The 19,048-nt window shown below is 42.8% G+C and overlaps 1 long non-coding RNA gene across 1 annotated transcript; it reads left to right on the top strand.

Moving 5' to 3' along the window:
* Positions 1-460: 460 nt before the first annotated feature.
* Positions 461-18,170, top strand: LOC101906730 (uncharacterized). Its single transcript, XR_009493968.1, has 4 exons — positions 461-1,197; positions 2,034-2,124; positions 15,688-15,857; positions 17,886-18,170. It is a non-coding gene; the product is annotated as an uncharacterized lncRNA (long non-coding RNA).
* The last annotated feature ends 878 nt before the right edge of the window (positions 18,171-19,048 follow it).

The following is a 19,048-nucleotide window of genomic DNA, read 5'->3' as shown; positions in this document are numbered from 1 at the left end:
AGTGGAGGCCCACTTCCCACTCACACTTGTCTGGAGACCCACTGCAGACAGGAGACCAGTGCTCCTGCTGATATGTCTCCTGCCCAGACTTCTCCTTGGAGAGGTTCCTTACCCTCTTTTCTTTATTCCCAACCTCGACTAACATGTCTTGCATGCTAGTTGCTTGCAATAAACCAAGTGATTTGTGAACTGAATATCGGCCATGTTTTATTTATCTCCAAGCCATGATGTGTGCCTGTACTTACTGCTGGGCCCTGTGACAAACACTGGGAACTTTCACTGAACCAAACTTGGGTCTGCTTGCCTGCATACAGTAAAGCCAATTTACTGACACTGGGTTGTGGTAAAGAAAAGTATAGAGCTCCAAGCAAGGAGCCCAAGGTAGCTAGTGCCCAAAATACTTGAACTCCCTGATGGGTTTCTAGAAAGCCTTTTTTTTTTTTTTTTTTGGAAAGCATTTTCAAAGCCCAGGTAAGGGTGTGGAGTCCCAGGGTATGTGATCAACTTGGGCACAAGTTTCTGGTTGACTGATGGTGAGATAACAGGACAGTGTCACTTTATCAATCCTCAGGCTCCAGTAGATCTGGGGGCTATGTGCTCATGGTCATCAAGTAGTTAATTTCTTCTGTTTGGCAGAGGTTTCAGCATCTGTGAAACAGCTCAGGAAATGTGCAGCACATGCTGTTGTCTAGGTGCTCAGAGAGGAACTGAAGCAGAGGATGGGGAGGGCTCTGTCCCAGGAAGGCTGCATAGAGTCCAGTGTGATTACAGAGCCATGGAGAGAAAAAGCAGCAGACATTCCAGGGGGTTGAGAATGATTAAATGTGGAGATTGAAGAAAAGAGGGAAGTCAAGGTTGACTTCTGGGGTCGTGGCAATAACTTTAGCAATGAGTGGTGCCTTTATCTCCTTGAGAGGCTGGAATCCTGGCAGTAGGGTAGGGGTGGAGCACACAGGTGCCCGAGAATCAGAGCTGGAGGTGGAACTCCGTGGTTATGGATTGGAAATCAGCAGTGACTTCTGGGCTGCATGAGATATCCTGAGAGGCAGCAGAGGGGTGGGATTGAAAAGGGATCAATTCTAGAGATTTGCAAACTCTGCAAGGGGAGGGAGGAGCCAACAAAAGACTGGGTCAGCCCTCTAGCCTCCTTCCTCACTCTGCTAAGGGCTATATCCTAGGGCTGGAGCCCCTCTCCAGGTAAGGCTGGTAGAAGTGTGGGGCATGGGGCGGGTGCTGTCCTGGCCCCCTAACTTTAAGACTTACTCTGTCTCTCACTGGCTCATGAGAAAGGCACCTTCCTAGGCCTCCATTACTCTGAAATTGGGGATATTAAAATAGTAGTGCCTCAAGAGCAGAAAATGAAGACCAGGAGGAAATGAGGAAGAACTAAAGTATTTGTTTTAAAAACATGGTTGGGAGGTGAAATTGACAGTGTCTTTGAAGGCAATGGTGTAAGTGAGAGCTTTGGAGCTTAGGGGACGCACACTTTTGATTCTGTCTCTAGTCCCTCGACTAGAGGGACTAGAACTATATCCTCAATCTATTTCTTCAGAGTATTTCTGACTGGGGATAGATTTGGAAGTAGTCACTTTTTCTACATTTCCTTCATTGTTAGAAGATTGATTAAGTTCTTTTTCTAACAGCAAAAGGAATAACATTTACTGTTGCTGCTGCTGCTGCTAAGTCGCTTCAGTCATGTCTGACTCTGTGCAACCCCATAGACGGCAGCCCACCAGGCTCCCCCGTCCCTGGGATTCTCCAGGCAAGAACACTGGAGTGGGCTGCCATTTCCTTCTCCAATGCATGAAAGTGAAAAGTGAAAGTGAAGTCGCTCAGTCGTGTCTGACTCTTAGCAACCCCATGGACTGCAGCCCACCAGGCTCCTCCTTATGATCATATAAATTTAAGCACACACATAACTAGAAAAGTAACTTCTTGTTTTTCCCCCTGAGTACAAAATGGGTTGCTTTTCTACTACTAAACCTTAAGCTTTGAATTCTACTAATATGTCATGTGCTTTGCTTGAATTCTAGGCCCTGAGACACAGCTGCACAGGAGACCAAGTTCTGCTGTGCAGAAAACTCATCCTCCTTCCAGGACAAGGACCTCTGTGGCTGAGCAGTGGTAAAAAACATAATTCAGTCAATTTGAAGGTCAATTTGGGGAACATCCCCTCTAGCAACTAGAAGGGACTAGCTCACAGACTTTCCACAAATGGAAGGTTTTTGATAAGAAGAAGGGTGGGGCAGAGAGCCCGTAGGGAAAGAAAAGATTAGTTTTAGGCCAGGACATCTTTTGAGGGAAAAGAATGGCAGTTTCATCATGTAGACAGCTTCTTCCTCTGGGTGCAGGCTGTGGAGAAGGCCCACAGGACAGATTATCTCCTTGGTGCCAATCAGAAAATTCCAATCCCGTTAGCTAAGATTACATTTCTCGGAAAGGTGAAAACTGCAAGTAAGTCAAGTGTGGAGCCTGGGATTGGTGTCTGGGCTTTAGCATAAGTGATGTCATTTTGGGCTTGTGGTTTTTCTTTAGCAGCAGCTAAGGCTTGATAGTTGAGTGTCTTGGTAAATGGAGAAGTGGAGGGGGTGTGGGAGCACACATATTTTAGTGAATCAGGGAAACTGACCTTTTGGACTGATGAGGAATGAGTTTAGGGTGGGGATCCTTAACCTGGAGCTTTGGTGGTTTGATATTATTAGCAGAACCATGACTTTGTCACCACTAGAAATCATAGCTTTTTTTCACTTCGTGTTACAGTTTTGCAGGTATTATGAAACACAGTCTTATACTTTGTCAAAATTCTAAAATAGTTCAGATCTGCCAATCTTGTTAAATAATAGGTTAAGAAGCTCACATATTCTGTATCTCAAATTATTATTTTGATAACTGTATCATGCTAAAATCCACTCAGATATGAATGAAAACTCCAGTCTTTCCTGCTGGAGATTCTAGACACCTTAAAATTCTATCCACTCTGGGTTCAGAACCCCTAAATCAATATGGACAGCAAGGTTTAAACACCGAGTCTGGAGCAAACTTGGCAAGGTTCAAGTCAGGCTTGGAGTGCCATCAAAAGGGGTTTAGCACAGAAAGACTCAAGAAGCTTTTAATCCATGCAGTAATGAGTGCTGATTTATGTTCTAAGGAACTTGCTCTAACAATATGCAACAGGAGGGTGAACTCTGGAGACAGGAAACAAGAAAGACTAGAAACATTTAGCAATATACACACCAAAGATATGGGAGGGGGGGTGGTGGTGCGGGGGGCATAACTGTTTCAATGTGACATTTAATCATTCTATTTCTACTCATCTTATGTGACAATACGCTATGTTAAGTAGTTCAAAATGGAGTAACAGTGGCCAATATGAGCCTCCACGAAGATTGCTTTTAAACGTCTGATATTAGACTATGAATATTTAAATGTGACATATTGAGTGTTAATATGGGTAAGGAATTTGTTTGCTAAGGGCCAAGATTTGACTTCATCAGAACAGGAGCAACTGATGGAGACAAGACCCCTTGGGGCTTAACTGGTACTCCCTATTACTCCTTAAAATGAGACCACTGAACTGAGCAACTAGAAGGCTCTTGTCTGGGGACTGAGCCCATGCAGGTGGAGGCTCTGTGACTTCCTGCTCACACTAGTCCTGAGACTTATTTCCTGGGATGGAGTGGGAGAGGCGCCACTCTTTCTTACTTATATGACTAACTTACGGTGCCTGCGTGATTGTATACAATAAATAGAGCGAATTATAGATTGAATTTGGCTCTGTTTCGCAGTCTTCAGTTTCAGACTCACCTGGCCTTCCTGCTAGACTGCACCACCACACACCAATTCCCCCTTAATCAGGGATGGAAAACAGCTTGTTTTGATTTGCATTTTCTTGGCTTGCGACTGCCATCATTTCATATGTTTGTTGTCTACTTGCATTTCCTCCATGCTGAATTAACTTTTCAGAACGGGCAGCCTGTGCTTAGTGTGCTTTTTTTCCCCCTGAGTTGGCCGGCAGTTTTGTGGACTTCCTTTTAGCTAGAGACAGAACAGATCACATTCCCACCCCATTCTTCATGACCACCCAGAGTTTGGCATTACTGTGTACTTTTCACATTTTAATTACCCGAAAACAGTTCCTGCAGCTCCTTTGAAGGTGGGGAGGAGGGATATTTGGCCCAGCACTGGCCATCATCAGTTTTCTCCAACCGTGGAACCAGTTTTGTTAGCATTCCCCTGACTAATAAAATTGAGCATATTTTAATCTATTTACTGTCTATTCAAATTTCTATGGTTTTATATCTATTTACAAAAATGGGTTCATACTAGCCACGTTACCCACAGCTTGTTTTTTCCTCTAACGTAGCCAGGACATCCTTAACCAGTGCATTGCATCTCTGGTGTAGTGTCTAGTAGCCACTCTGACTTCTCAGTGGGCACTGAGCTTCTTTGGCTCAACCCTTCTCTTATTAAAGGGCATTATTTTCTGAGTCTTTGTCATGAAAAACCCAGGACTGAACATTTTGTTAAGTCCTGGTGATTTCACTCCTGGGGTAGCTTTTCAAGGGAGAGTATATGTTATTATTTCTTTTTGATTTTATTAGGTGTTCCAAGTTCCTAAAAAGTCATAACTATTCCCAGTTCAGATAGGTAATAGTGATCCCATTTTTTTACATTATACCCTCAACTTCTGGGCTTGGGCAACTTATCATGTTTAGTACACATTGCTTTCAATTCTCCTTTTTTTAAAATTTAGTTTATCAATTTACACAAAATTTTATTATAAGAAACATGAAGGATTTTTGTGGTGGTTTAGAATTTGTTATTCTCTCTTTTGTGAAGTACTTTCCTGTTTTAGCTTTTTTGCAGTTTACAACTCTTTAATAACAGTTGTCTGTTCTGTAGTGTTAAATGGACTGTTCTGCACATGGAACCTTTTTAAAATCTTGAACATTGTATTAATTTTTCTTTATATTCATCTGATGAGGATTATGTGTTTTTTACCTTTTGGATCACTATTTGATTATTTTAAAGTTTTGCCACAATATCATTTACTTCATTTGTTTTTTTTTTTTAATTATCATACATTTGCAAATTTATCTTTTAATATCCTCCCATCGGGTCCTTTTTCATGCTTAATTTTGTACACTGTAATTTTTTCTCTTTAAGGAAAATGCTTACTTGTGTTTTGATTTTATTCTTAACAGTTTTCTTTTAAATTTCTACTTTTATCTCAGCCTTTTGTCTTTTCTTTTCTTGGTTTTGATTTAGCCATGTTATTTAGGGTACAAAGATATTTATATTTGTGGATTACCATAACTGAAAATTTTTCTTTGCTTCATTTCATACTTTTGACCTGAATTATGCTTAATTGGTCAGTGTTACCTTCTTCATGCTTTAATTTTGTCAGCATTTATATGTACAATTTTGCCCTTATTTCCAGTTTTCTTTGCTAGTTTGCTTTAATACTATTTGTAGGACATATAGAGCAGTCTTGCTGCTGAACTGAACTTGATTTCACTCACCTGATGCACAGCAGCCAATCTACTGCCACTGGGTCATAAGGAAAGTGCAGCATCTATTTGCAGGGCACCAAGCAAGAAGAATAGGTAGCTAATGATCAAAGGACCTGAACTCCTTGCTTGGTGGCCTGAAAATTAACACTGTGCTTTTGCTTCACCAAAACGTGGTGTCAATAGACTGAATTTGCTGCAAGTGAACCTAAGTTCAATTATGTAACAATTTTGGTGACCATGAAAAGACCACCACCCCAACTGGGTATCTTTGCGGCACATTGGCTCCTGGCAGGAGAGGGCTCTAAGATTCTGTCCAGCAGCTTCCTGAACACCTTTGTCTCAGGGACAACCCAGAGCATCTGCCACCAACTGGGGGTCGATGGCCCTTGGTGCTTTCATGGTGAAGGAAACAAGGCACTTAGTTGAGACATTTCTGCTTAGTAGAAGGGCTCATGTATGATGACACCAGGGTGTTCATTTTGCCACTTGGCTCTGTCTGTGGTGGGATATTGATTTGGGGGATTTTCTGTATTGGACTAAGGAATCTGTAACCCTGAGAGATGCCTTGTGTTTGTGTGCTTGCTTGCTTCCTTGACGTTTGATAGTACCAGCTGTGAACCACAAAGATGGGTAATCAGAGCTCTGCTCCATCTTGTAGCCCCTTAGGGTATATTTTGCAGAACTGGAAGATTTTTAGTTAAGCACCTCGGAAAAGGAGAAAAAATGGTATTCCATGTTAACACTGTTTAGCCTCAGGACATCTTAAGATCTGGAGAACACTGCTCCCTAATGGCTCTTTAAATTATAACACTGTCTTTGAACCAGAACTATTTTGTGAAAGGGGAGGAAAATGGGAGGATGCTTCTTATGTACAGCCCTTATGCTATTGATTCAAAGAGAGCCTATTTAGATAAAAATGTAGCATGCATGGAATTATGATACAGAAAGAAATTTCCTCCAATAAAGAGATTTTAAAAGGTTTACCCTATTCTCAGGAATCAAGAGATGGGGAATTAATTCAGCAAATAAATTCTCCTAGATATCCATCACAACTGCCTCTGTATGGTGGGCAAAATGCGGAAGCAGGGGCTGGAGCCATAGATCCCACAGTAGCCAATTCATTCTCACCTGCCCTGGCAGGAGCTGAGGAAGGAGGGGTTGTCTTCCTCTCATACCCAACAGAGCTTCCATTTTGGTCAAGAAACCACTAATGTTCATTCAGGGTGATTCCCACTGAGGCAGATTCACATTGGAGGAATAAATGCCCAAGATCATCCAGCAGGATTCATATGGATCCACTCTCCCTTTTCAACCTCAGACATGTTGAATTGCAAAAATAATATGCCAACCTACTGGCATGACCCTACCAGGATGGAAAATTCATTCTCTTTCATCTTTGCCAACCCTATTGGGCTGATATCAAAGTTTGCTAACCACTCTGTTGGCTGAGGAAGAGAAGAGGATGGAAATATTGTGTTGACTAAAAAATTCATACGTGTTTTTCTGTACAATGTTATGGAAAACCCTGAACAAACTTTTTGTGAACCCAATAGAAAAGGCTACAGAAGAGGTTGTTGCCCCTGGCAAACCCATTGCAGCACCAGCAGCAAAAGCAATTCCCATCATAGATCCAGACTGGGAGGAGAGTGACCTAGGCGATAAAGTTGGAGTTGAGCATTACAAGGAGTGCATCATGATAGGGCTCCAAAAGGGAGAACCAATATTGGAGCTTTCATAAGGTGCAAGGAGTGTGCAAAGAGCCCCAGGAAAACCCCTGAGGTTTTGGAAGAGAATGTACAGGGCATATCGCCAATATGCAGATGTGGATCCAGATAATCCAGAGAATTTCAAATTAGTTAGTTGGACTTTGTGACTTAGAGTGCCCCAGTTGCAGAAAACATAAGGACTTTTTGGCCTGTCGTTATCTCATTTGATAGAAACTGCTTTCAGTGTTTTATAGTTGGGAGGGAATATAAGATGAAAAAGAGACCCATGAAATGAAGCAGCAAAAGTCCCTTTCGGCAGTGACACTCAGTGGAGAAAGGAGAGACAAAAATCTGAGCAGAGAGTAAGACCCAGAGAACCAAGAGAGTGAACGGTGGCCCACAGAAAAAGCCCACTAATGGGACATGTAAAAGTGGGTTGGCAGCAGTCCCTATACTAAGACAAGAAGGCAACTGAAAGAAAGTCTGCCTCAGTTTACAAAGGAAACTGGAAGAGGAGGAGACAGCATTGTTCATGCTGGAAACAAGAGAGAGTGACCGAGGATTCTCTGAGGGGACTCTGCTTGGGGAAATAGTCTCCCACCAGGAGCTCTGGGTAACCCTGTTGTGGGAAATAGATTGTCTTTCTGACTGGTACTGGAGCCACTTGCTCTGTTTTGAACACTGGATTCGCAAGGAGTTGGACCCATAGAGTTAATCCAGAAAAGTGCTTTGGCAAGAGGATTATCTAGAAAGCCTCTCCAAAAACTGTTTTTGCAATCCCTAGACTGTCAGATTGAGGCTCCTAATCTAAAACACAGCTTTTTTAATACATGCCAGAGTGCCCAGTTGCATTGCTGGGGCAAGACTTTTTAACTAAATTAAATGCTAACGTGACTTGCACTCCTGAAATACTGGAACCACTGGAACAAGCTTGTGCCTTGCAGCTAGCCCTCCTGTCAAGGGATGGAGAAGTCACCACCAGTGTCCCTGAAGACATCTTGCAGCAGGGATGCCTGGGAGCATGGGGTGATAGGTGGGCAGGAAGAGTCTGGATGGCCATAGCAGTTAAGGTGAAACTGAAGCTGGACACTTAGGCTCTGAACTTAAGGCAATATCCCTTAAAGGACCAAGCAAAACAGGGATCCAGTCCAAAGCTGGATTGGCATTTTGAAATACTTGCTTATTGGACTCCCTCAGTCACTATATAATACTCCCATCCTGCCTTTAAGAAGCCTGGCACTGAGAACTACTTACTGGTTTGTTCAGGACATAAGAGCCATAAATCAGATAGTGAAAGATATTCACCCTGTAGTCCCAAATCCCTATATTCTTCTGATCATCTTATCTGGAAACTTTCATTAGGCTTATGCTAAGTCACTTCAGTCTTGTCCGACTCTGTGCAACCCCATAGACGGCAGCCCACCAGGCTCCCTCGTCCCTGGGATTCTCCAGGCAAGAACACTGGAGTGGGCTGCCATTTCCTTCTCCAATGCATGAAAGTGAAAAGTGAAAGTGAAGTCGCTCAGTCGTGTCCGACTCTTAGCGACCCCATGGACTGCAGCCTAACAGGCTCCCCCGTTCATGGGATTTTCCAAGCAAGAGTACTGGAGTGGGGTGCCATTGCCTTCTCCGTCATTAGGCTTAGCAGAGGTCTTTTTTGTATGTTATTTTGAGTCCTGAATCCCAAGAGTTATTTGTATTTGTTGGGAAGATCTAGAAACCAAAGCAAGCAGCAATACTGCTGGGCAGTATTGCAAGAACTTAAGAACACCTTCACAGTGTTCGGGAAAGTGCTGCTGCTGCTGCTGCTGCTGCTGCATCGCTTCAGTCATGTCTGACTCTGCAGCCCAACAGGCTCCTCCATCCATGGGATTTTCTAGGCAAAAGTACTGGAGTGGGGTGCCATTGCCTTCTCCGTGGGAAAGTGCTAGCTAAAGATATAAGGGAGCTCCAGCTACAGGAGGGAGCTCTGCTCAGATATGTGGATGATCCCTTCACAGCTGGCAATACAAAGAACCCAAGTGAAAACACTGGGACTACTTTGAACTGTCTGGCCAAATGAGTCTATAAAATCTCTTGGAAAAAGGCCCAAATTTCCCAAATGTCTCAGTTTGGGATCCAAACTGAGAAAAGGCCAAAGGAATTGGCTCCAGGACTGCCAAGAGACAGTAGCCAGGGTGTGGTGACCACCACCAAAGGCAGTTGCATCGGTTCCTGGAATGGCAGGGTTCTGCTGCACTTGGATCCTCCAGCTTAAGCTAATAGTTAAACAGTTGTATGAGACCCTAAAAGGGACTCACAATAATGCCTTAGTGGGAACTGGAGAATGTCAAGAGACTTTCCTAACAATGAAGAAAATAACTATGGACTGCTCCTGTTCTGTGTTTGCCAGGTTTGAAAAAGTCATTTGGTTTTTTATACATGAAAGACAGGTAGTGAGACTGGAGGGGCTTCCCTGGTAGCTCAGCTTGTACAAAATCTGCCTGGAATGCTGGAGACCCTGGTTTGAATCCTGGGTCTGGAAGATCCCCTGGAGAAGGGATAGGCTACCCACTCCAGTATTCTTGGGTTTCCCTGGTGGCTCAGATGGTAAAGAATTCACCTTCAATGCAGGAGATCTGGGTCAGACCCCTGGGTTGGGAAGATTCCCTGGAGGAGGGCATGGCAACCACTCCAGTATTCTTGCCTGGAGAATCCCAGTGGTCAGAGGAGCCTGGTGGGCTACAGTTCATGGGTTCACAAAGAGTCAGACATGACTGAGCGACTAAGTACAGCACAGTGAGACTGGAGGTATTGACCCACAGTCAACAAAATGCCCAGTATACTATTTCACAAAGGCTTTGGACAGTACAATCCAGATGTATTTGAGAGTCATAGCTGCTAGTCTGGATCTGTTGCAGGAAGCAGAGGAATTCACTCCAGGAAGCCGACCATGGTGTGTACATCCCACTGTGTGTTGCCACTGTTGAACAAAAGAGTGGATATTGTCTCACTTTAGACCACTTGGGAGGATATCAGGTAATTTTACTTGATAATTCTAATGTGACCCCAAAGACTGTGTCCTCCTTGAACCCAGCCACCCTGCTCCCAACCCCTTTGGGTGGCCCAGAGGCACATGATTATTGGCATATCATTGAGCAGGTGCTTGGATCTGATTATAATTCTCTTTGGAGATCCAAACCTGGAGATGTTCCCAGATGGAAGTAACCTCATAGACCACCAAAACTGAAAGATCAGATATGCAGTGGTAACCTTGCAGGAAATCCTAGGCGTGGAAGCTTTGTCATCATGTATCTTTGCCCCCAAAGCTAAAATTATTGCCCTTCCTTGACCTTTACATCTCAGTGAAGGTAAAAAAGTCAACATCTATACTGACTCGAAATATGCCTTTTCAGTTGTAAACATACGTAGGGTAATTTGGAAAGCTAGATTGCTCACTTTTGAAAGAAAAGAAATCAAACATACCAAAGAAGTTTTGAACCTGCTATACACAGTGCTCAAGCCAAAGTGAAAGCGAAGTCGCTCAGTCGTGTCCGACTCTTTGTGACCCCGTGGACTGTAGTCCACCATGCTCCTCTGTCCACAGTGCTCAAGCCAAAGGAGGTGGCAATTTGCTCGTTGCCCAAGACATCTGAGATTTGACAATTTTGTTTTGAAAAGGAACAACATAGCTGACCAAGCTGCTAGAACAGGTTCAGGACAAAGCACCTTTGGTTATAGCCCTGTTAATTTAGCCCCACATACCCTAGTGGCTCAGACAGTAAAGAATCTGCCTGAAATGCAGGAGACCCAGGTTTGATCCCTGGGTCAGGAAGATCCCCTGGAGAAAGGAATGGCTACCCACTCCAATATTCTTGCCTGGAGAATTCTGTGGACAGAGAAGCCTAGTGGATGGGGTCAACAAAGAGTTGGACACAACTGAGCAGCTAACACACTTACCCACTCACCTGAGAACCTCGAAATACCAAGAGAATGGGGATATTACCTTACCTATTTAGGATCAAATGATAAATGACCAAGGAGTGGTTTTAATTCATGACTATCTAATGGAGAAAGTAATTGGAGCAATATACATGAGTCCCCATTATAGGCATCCAGTGGATACAGGACTACATTGAAAGACCAAATATGCAAGGACAATTCAAAGAGTACTACAAAAGTGTATGCTTTGCACTAAAAATAATTTCAAGATGAGGACTCCCCCATCCTGCACAGAGTCCAAGCTAGAGGGAAGTGCTTGAGAAAGATTGGCAAGTAGACTTTACAATCATGCCTAAAGTAAAAGGAAACTTTACTTACTAGTGATGGCAGACACCTTTACAGTCTGCTTAGAATGATTCTCTTGCTGGATTGAAAAAGTTTCAGAAGTAGTAAAGGTCTTGCTCTATGAGATAATTCCTAGATTTGGGTTACTGAGCTGAATTAATTCAGAGCAATAATCAGATCAGATCAGATCAGATCAGTCGCTCAGTCGTGTCCGACTCTTTGCAACCCCATGAATCGCAGCACGCCAGGACTCCCTGTCCATCACCAACTCCCGGAGTTCACTCAAACTCACATCCATCAAGTCAGTGATGCCATCCAGCCATCTCATCCTCTGTCATCCCCTTCTCCTCTTGCCCCCAATCCCTCCCAGCCTCAGAGTCTTTTCCAATAAGTCAACTCTTCACATGAGGTGGTCAAAGTACTGGAGTTTCAGCTTTAGCATCATTCCTTCCAAAGAAATCCCAGGGCTGATATCCTTCAGAATGGACTGCTTGGATCTCCTTGCAGGCCAAGAGACTCTCAAGAGTTTTCTCCAACACCACACTTCAAAAGCATCAATTCTTCGGCGCTCAGCCTTCTTCACAGTCCAACTCTCACATCCATACATGACCACAGGAAAAACCATAGCCTTGACTAGATGAACCTTTGTTGGCAAAGTAATGTCTCTGCTTTTCAATATGCTATCTAGGTTGGTCATAACCTTCCTTCCAAGGAGTAAGCGTCTTTTAATTTCATGGCTGCAGTCACCATCTGTAGTGATTTTGGAGTCCAGAAAAATTAAGTCTGACACTGTTTCCACTGTTTCCTATCTATTTCCCATGAAGTGATGGGCCCAGATGCCATGATCCTTAGTTTTCTGAATGTTGAGCTTTAAGCCAACTTTTTCACTTTCCAATTTCACTTTCATCAAGAGGCTTTTGAGTTCCTCTTCACTTTCTGCCATAAGGGTGGTGTCGTCTGCATATCTGAGGTGATTGATATTTCTCCCAGCAATCTTGATTCCAGCTGCGTTTCTTCCAGTCCAGCGTTTCTCATGATGTACTCTGCATAGAAGTTAAATAAACAGGGTGACAATATACAGCCTTGACAAACTCCTTTTCCTATTTGGAACCAGTCTGTTGTTCCATGTCCAGTTCTAACTGTTGCTTCCTGACCTGCATACAAATTTCTCAAGAGGCAGATCAGCTGGTCTGTATTCCCATCTTTTTCAGAATTTTCTACAGCTTCTTGTGATCCACACAGTCAAAGGCTTTGGCATAGTCAATAAAGCAGAAATAGATGTTTTTCTGGAACTCTCTTGTTTTTTCCATGATCCAGTGGATGTTGGCAATTTGATCTCTGGTTCCTCTGCCTTTTCTAAAACCAGCTTGAACATCAGGAAATTCACGGTTCACATATTGCTGAAACCTGGCTTGGAGAATTTTAAGCATTACTTTACTAGCGTGTGAGATGTATGCAATTGTGAGGTAGTTTGAGCATTCTTTGGCATTGCCTTTCTTTGGGATTGGAATGAAAACTGACCTTTTCCAGTCCTGTGGCCACTGCTGAGTTTTCCAAATTTGCTGGCATATTGAGTGCAGCACTTTCACAGCATCATCTTTTAGGATTTGGAATAGCTCAACTGGAATTCCATCACTTCCACTAGCTTTGTTCATAGTGATGCTTTCTAAGGCCCACTTGACTTCACATTCCAGAATGTCTGGCTCTAGGTCAGTGATCACACCATTTTGATTATCTGGGTCGTGAAGATCTTTTTTGTACAGTTCTTCTGTGTATTCTTGCCATCTCTTCTTAATATCTTCTGCTTCTGTTAGGTCCATACCATTTCTGTCCTTTATCGAGCCCATCTTTGCATGAAATGTTCCTTTGGTATCTCTGATTTTCTTTAAGAGATCCCTAGTCTTTCCCATTCTGTTGTTTTCCTCTATTTCTTTGCATTGATCGCTGAAGAAGGCTTTCTTATCTCTTCTTGCTATTCTTTGGAACTCTGCATTCAGATGTTTATATCTTTCCTTTTCTCCTTTGCTTTTCACTTCTTTTCTTTTCACAGCTATTTGTAAGGCCTCCCCAGACAACCATTTTGCTTTTTTGCATTTCTTTTCCATGGGGATGGTCTTGATCCCTGTCTCCTGTACAATGTCACGAACCTCATTCCACAGTTCATCAGGCACTCTATCTATCAGATCTAGGCCCTTAAATCTATTTCTCACTTCCATTGTATAATCATAAGGGATTTGATTTAGGTCATACCTGAGTGGTCTAGTGGTTTTCCCTACTTTCTTCAATTTAAGTCTGAATTTGGCAATAAGGAGTTCATGGTCTGAGCCACAGTCAGCTCCTGGTCTTGTTTTTGCTGACTGTATAGAGCTTCTCCATCCTTGGCTGCAAAGAATATAATCAATCTGATTTCGGTGTTGACCATCTGGTGATGTCCATGTATAAAGTCTTCTCTTGTGTTGTTGGAAGAGGGTGTTTGTTATGACCAGTGCATTTTCTTGGCAAAACTCTGTCTTTGCCCTGCTTCATTCCATATTCCAAGGCCAAATTTGCCTATTACTCCAGGTGTTTCTTGACTTCCCACTTTTGCATTCCAGTCTCCTATAATGAAAAGGACATCTTTTTTGGGTGTTAGTTCTAAAAGGTCTTGTAGGTCTTCATAGAACCGTTCAACTTCAGCTTCTTCAGCATTACTGGTTGGGGCATAGACTTGGATTACTGTGATATTGAATGGTTTGCCTTGGTAACGAACAGAGATCATTCTGTCGTTTTTGAGTTTGCATCCAAGTACTGCATTTCGGACTCTTTTGTTGACCATGATGGCTACTCCATTTCTTCTGAGGGATTCCTGCCCTCAGTAGTAGATATAATGGTCATCTGAGTTAAATTCACCCATTCCAGTCCATTTCAGTTCGCTGATTCCTAGAATGTTGACATTCACTCTTGCCATCTCTTGTTTGACCACTTCCAATTTGCCTTGATTCATGGACCTGACATTCCAGGTTCCTATGCAATATTGCTCTTTACCTCATCGGACCTTGCTTCTATCACCAGTCACATCCACAGCTGGGTATTGTTTTTGCTTTGGCTCCATGCCTTCATTCTTTCTGGAGTTATTTCTCCACTGATCTCCAGTAGCATATTGGGCACCTACTGACCTGGGGAATTTCTCTTTCAGTATCCTATCATTTTGCCTTTTCATACTGTTCATGGGGTTCTCAAGGCACGAATACTGAAGTGGTTTGCCATTCCCTTCTCCAGTGGACCACATTCTGTCAGATCTCTCCACCATGACCCGCCCATCTTGGGTGGCCCCACGGGCATGGCTTAGTTTCATTGAGTTAGACAAGGCTGTGGTCCTAGTGTGATTAGATTGACTAGTTTTCTGTGAGTATGGTTTCAGTGTGTTTGCCCTCTGATGCCCTCTTGCAACACTTACCATCGTACTTGGGTTTCTCTTACCTTGGGCGTGGGGTATCTCTTCACGGCTGCTCCAGCAAAGCACAGCCCAATGCTCCTTACCTTGGACAAGGGGTATCTCCTCACCGCCGCCCTTCCTGACCTTCAACGTGGGATAGCTGCTCTAGGCCCTCCTGTGCCCGCGCAGCCACGGTGTGGGGTTGCTCCTCCCAGCCGCCACCCCTGGCCTTGGGCTTAAGGGCGTGGGGTATCTCCTTTCGGCCGCTCCCCCATGACCTCGGACGCGGGGTAGCTCCTCTCAGCGGTTCCTATGCCGTCACAGTCTGGCACTCTCGGCTTAATTGCTAATGTGAATCAGTAGGTATCTGAAGAATGTGGAACAAATGGAATTTGCATGTATTTTGGAGGCTACGATCAACTAGAAACATACTTTAAAAAGGAAGATAGCTAAAATCTGTCAAGAATTAACTTAACCTGGGAAAGAGTGTTACTGCTTGCATTGCTTAGAATTAGAGTGGGTCCTAGAAGTGCACTCCAACTGAGTCCTTATGAAACACTGTATGCTCTATTCTGAGCAGTTATATGATCAGACATGTGATTAAAAGGTTAAAGAACTAGACACTGTAAGATATGTGCGTATGCTGGGGTTAGTTTTAAATGCTATTCCTAAAATTTGCTACTAGTAAAGTGATGTTTCCCACAAATGTCCCCCTCCAGCCAAATTCAGCCCTGGTGGGTGAGGACTTAGGTTCTACTACTAACTCACTCTTCTGTTAAATTGACAGGAATCAAACCGTGGATCCATTGCATACGGGTGAAACTGGCTTCTGACCCAGCAACAAATTCATAGCCCTCAGAAGTTACAGAAAAGACAACAAAAAAGCTGACTGAAGCCAGTACTCCTTGCTGCAAGTCTGGACTAGGGCTTCAGTTAAAAACAGAGAAAGTATCTTAGGTAACTAGTGAATGACTAGTGGCCATCCATTACAACATTTATAATTGACTGGAGCATTTTTCTGGTTTATTACTTGCTTTTATCCTTTTGTTTACCACTTTATCTAATCATTTTACCTGTGATTATATCATAGTCAAGCAAATCTGTAATTTGTTATGATATTGATAATAGGAGATACTTAAACCTTCCTTTATTTTAGTTTAAGCCTTGTGATAATAGGGTTAGTACCAAAATTGAGCACCAGTGCTGTTTTTCCATACAAGCTGTTGGCCCCAACTATAATGATGGCTCTTGCTTTTCTTTACTGTCTCATTCCACTGGTGTCTGCCACTTCCTGGAAGGAAGTTAGGTTATCTCAGAACATAGCAAGAGGTAGGAATTTAAATGATTGTGTGAAGTGTCATTTGAAATCTCAAACCATCCATGAACAATATATCCCATCGGTGGTTCCTGTAACGGATTTTGATACTGTTCCGAGTCCCATTACCTTCTATAATCATCCTCCTTCAAGTGTCACATGGCAAGTTCAGCTAACCAAGGGACGTCACAATATTCCAGTCCCTTGTTTCAACCTGTCTGAGGTAATTTCCATCGGAGGAAAAGTTACTACTGGTCCCCCTCGGTCCCTCAAATTTTTTCTGAAAAAATGTGATGAACAAAATCCCCTGAAATGTACAATTGACAAATGTGTAAAGTCTAAAAATGACACTAATTTGTGTCAGAGAGCCAAACAAGTTGGGTATCATGTAAATGGACTGTGGAAGGCTTGCAGTGGCTCTCATCCCTGGCTTGATAACATAATCTCTGAACTCCCCCAAAATGAAAGAATCGATGACACCACCCCGGGAGGTATAACTTGCTCCGCTCCAGGATATATCTTTGTCTGTGGCGCAGGGAGTGACTCACCTACATGGGGATGGGCACATCGCTGTTTAGACAGCTGGCAAATGGAAGGGTCATGCCTTCTGGGACATTTGAGGATCCCTTTTTCTGTGCACAGCCTTAAGAGCATTACTTCCCTCTCTAACTCAAACATGTGTCTTAGAAGAGAGATATCATCAGGGTATTAGGACAATATAGGACAAAGTATTTTTGGCAACCTCACACCAACTGCCAGAGTTTATATCAATAGAGATATGATTCATAATCTAGCTACCACAATTGGGAAATCTGCCAAATTGCTGAGGACACAGCTTAAAGTATTGCAGCCCAACAAATATCTTTGAACTCATGTGGCCCTAGATAATAGAATAGCCTGTGATTTCCTATTGGCAAAACAAGGAAAAGTATGTGCAGTGGCTCATACCACATGCTGTACATACATCAATATCTCTGGAGAAGTTGAAATCTGAATAAACAGAATAATTCAAAAGGCTACCTAGTTATAGGATGTACATAAAGAAGATACATACCAAACTTATTTTCCTGGTTGCCACCTGGAATAGGGGGACTCTTTTGAGTACTGTTACAAAGTTCCGTTGATCATCATCCTCTTTGTAATAGGTTTATTAATTTTCAAATATTTGTTCAGATGGTATGACAAAGTGGTCAAAGAGAGAGATCGTGTTTTCATGGTGCAAAATGCTGACACTAGGCCTGGGACTCGAGAATTCTTTGAGAAGAAGGTCCAAGACTTTTGCTCCTCTAATCCTAGAGAATCAACGTCGCCCTTGTTCAGCAGGAAGTAGCCAGAGTGGTTGTCACCCCTGTTCCCCTCTGGATGGAGGAATATCAAAGAGCAGAGGGACCTGAAACTGAACAGAACCCTGTAGGATCTTCCTGGGTACAATCCTCTCTTGTCCCTACTTCTTGTCTGTAGAAAAAACTTGAGATTTTTAAGTCTTCCCAGAGTTCTAAAGAATCGACTCAAGGAGTTGATGATTACAAAAATGAGTAAATGTAGAAATAAAGGAAAAGCAATCAAGCTAAAAAAATTTAACCATAAAACAGAGTCAACAAGACTCCTAGTTCTTCCTCAAGGCATATAGATAACAATCTGATGCAACATGTCTTTGAGTTGTTTTACAGAACCAATACCACATGATGAAACCTGTTGACCTCAGCCAAGGTGACCCAAACAAGTTGGAGCCAGAAGAATGATGATCAAGATGCTAGATATCACTTTGTTGCTTAACACCCAACCAATCAGAAGAATCCATGAGCTAATCATGTGCTTAATACCCTTACTCTTAATTTTAGTTTTTAAAAACTCTTGCCTGAAAGCCATTGAGGAGTTCAGGTCCTCTAAGCATTAGTTGCCCATTCTCCTGCTTGGCATCCTGCAAATAAATGTTGTACTTTACTTTACCACAACCCTATGTCAGTAGATTGACTTTGCTCATTTGGGTAAGCAAACTCAAGTTTGATTCAGTGATAACCTGTGTTTCTGTTGGGAGAGTTCAGTGGTTTTCCTTAATGACTTGGAGCACTTTCAAGCATAAAAAAGAATAAACACTCATATCTATTAGCCAGATTCAGAACAAATATATTCTTCATTTTTCTCATCTATTTCTGCTCTTTTTTCTAAAATGCTGCTGCTGCTGCTAAGTCACTTCAGTCGTGTCTGACTCTGTGCAACCCCCAACAGCCCACCAGGCTTCCCCGTCCCTGGGATTCGCCAAGCAAGAACACTGGAGTGGGTTGCCATTTCCTTCTCCAATGCATGAAAGTAAATTCCAGACATCATGCCATTTCACCCTTAAAAACTTCAGTATCTGTCTCTAAAAATATATGGGTGTTTTCTTTTAAAAAATCCAACATTTTTGTCCCAGTTAATAATTTCATATTCTCTAATATTGAATACGCAGTCCATATTCCAAATTTCCTGCCCTTCTACAATTAGTTTTTTCAACTAGGATCAAAATAAAGGGCACACAATTCTCTCCATCTGCTAAACTAGTACAACTTCTCATTCCCCCAGTCATTGAAACACTGAAGCACTGTTGAAAATTCTATCTGGTGGATTTTTCTGGTTGCTTCCTCATTGTTATTCATTCACTCAGTCATGTCTGACTCTGTGTGACCTCATGGACTGCAATGCACCAGACTTCTCTGTCCTTCTCTATCTCCCAGAGTTTGCTCAAACTCATGTCCACTGAGTCGGTGATGCCATCCAACAATCTCATCCTCTGTTGTCCCCTTCTCCTCCCGCCTTCAATCTTTCCCAACATCAGGGTCTCTTCCAATGAGTT

This window comes from Bos taurus, chromosome 3 (assembly GCF_002263795.3).
Source record: "Bos taurus isolate L1 Dominette 01449 registration number 42190680 breed Hereford chromosome 3, ARS-UCD2.0, whole genome shotgun sequence".
Taxonomy (NCBI): domain Eukaryota; kingdom Metazoa; phylum Chordata; class Mammalia; order Artiodactyla; family Bovidae; genus Bos; species Bos taurus.
The sequence above is the reverse complement of the archived record's forward strand: the minus strand, read 5'-3'. Positions and strand labels throughout refer to the sequence as shown.